Consider the following 2,224-nt stretch of genomic DNA (forward strand, 5'->3'; position numbering starts at 1 on the left):
GTGTGTCAGAGGAGGTACGGTTGGCGCAGGATAGAGCAGGGTTTAAGGCTGTTGTGCATAGGGTCGCTATGAGTTGGAAAAGACTCGACGGCATATAACAACAACAAACAACTCTATCAAGAAGAATGTGACATTAAGATTATAAGAACATTTGTGAATAACTTGCATTACACAGATGACACTACCGTGCTTGCTGAAAGTGAGGAGTAATTGGCGCACTTGTTGTAGAAGATCAAAGAATACCACCTTTAATATGGATTGCATCTTAACATCAAGAAAGCAAAAATTCTTACCATTGTATAAATAGGCAATATGATGATTTGTTGTTGTTGTTAAATGCCGTAGAGTTGCAGGCGACTCATAGCGACCCTATGAAGGAGAGTCCTCAACGCTTGGGTGCCTTTCATCCTCTCTCCAGGCTTATAGGGTTTCCGGAGGCAAGCTATTATGGAAGTGGATGCCACTCCTCCTTTGAGAATATCATGATGAGTGGATAAAATATTGAAGTTGTCAATGATTTAATCTTGCATCAATGCACAATCAACACTCTTGGTACCAGCAGTCAGGAATTCAGGAGACATATCCCACTGGGAAAGTCTGCAGTCAGGAGCCTCTCCAAGGATGTCAGTTTGAGTACTAAGGTGCATCTGGTTCAGAACATGGTCTTTCCAATCACTTGCAATGCAGCTGAGAGCTGAAAAATTAATAAGGATGACAAAAGAAGAATTGATGTCTTTGTGTTGCGGTGTTGGAGAAGAGCACTGAATATCTCATGGACTGCTAAAAGAACAAACAAATAGGTCTTGGAGAGGGTGCAGCCAGAGTACTCATTGAAAGCAAAGATGAAAACGCTTTATCTCACATATTCAGGCATGTTCCTAGGAGATACTACTATTCCTTACAAAGGGATATAATGCTTGGAAATGTGGAGGATCAGTGAAACTGAGGGAGATCCTCAATTAGATTGCTTGATAAAGTGATTGTTGTAATGGCCTGTCGTATGACAGAAGTATGAGGATGGCACAGGATAAGACAAGGTTCAGACCTGTTGTTCATAGGGTCTCTGTGGTTTGTACTTGACCTGACGACACTTAACATAATAACAATGACACTTCTACTATGATTTCTGACTTAGAATCTCTGATGGCTTGCATGTTGTTATGATGTTGGAAGTTAGGTCACCAGCATTCTGAAAACCAGCAGGGTCACCTGTGTTGACCGATTTCAGTAGAGTTTCTAGTACAAAGCAACTATGGAGACAGGATTAAGGACGTGCTTAAAAAATGATGAATGTCCTTAGATATCTTTAAGTTGGTTCTGACTTAGTCACTGTATTACGCTATCTTTGAATCACTGTTAGTGTTGAGCTCGAGTTAGCAGCCACCAACTCAAGCCATCTCACCAGGAGTCCTCTTGCTGATCAGTGATCCTCTGCTTTCACAGGTACTCTATGAATTGGCTCCTTCTGAATACATGGCCAAGTTACGTGATATAAAATCTTGCCATCTTTTCCTCCAAGGAGCATTTGGGCTGTGCTTCCTTCCAAAATTTAGCCAATGCAAACCTTAGGATTCACAAGAGAATATGCACCAACACAGTTCTGCCAAATGAACCCTTACATTAAAAGAACTGAAAATATACTGTAGTTACAACAGTGGGGTTGAATTAACCACTGATCTTGATGTCACAGAATATGACAAAGTCTCTAAATGTTGTGTCTGAAGTTGTCATAAGTCAGGGCCAACTTGACAGAAATGAATAAAAATAATAGCACCTGTCTCATAAGGCTGTTGGGAATGAAACCAGATGAGACTTGAAAGGTAGTTGATCCATAGCAAACACTTAATACATGTTTATACTGCTGTTGTTGTTAGGTGCTATATAATTTATTTTTAACTCATAGCAATATCATGTGACAGCACAAAATGGCCTTATGTATATTCTAGACTATAATCTTTACAGAAGTAGATGGGGGGGCAGAGGGGGATCTTTCTTTTATGATATTAAAAAAATAGTTAAACTTTCTAGCCATATCATCATAAATGTGACAATGTCATCTGATCTTGGAAGCTAAGCAGGGTCAGACCTAGTCAATATTTGGATGAGAAAACACTAAAGAATACTAGATGCTTATAGTCCTTGGTTTTAGTCCTAGGTCCATGATCCACCTTGAGTTGGTTTTTGTGTATGGAGTGAGGTGTGGGTCTTGCTTGAGTCTTTTGCA

This window comes from Elephantulus edwardii, unplaced genomic scaffold, assembly GCF_000299155.1.
Source record: "Elephantulus edwardii isolate Elephantulus edwardi_28Jun2011 unplaced genomic scaffold, EleEdw1.0 scaffold00041, whole genome shotgun sequence".
Lineage (NCBI taxonomy): Eukaryota > Metazoa > Chordata > Mammalia > Macroscelidea > Macroscelididae > Elephantulus > Elephantulus edwardii.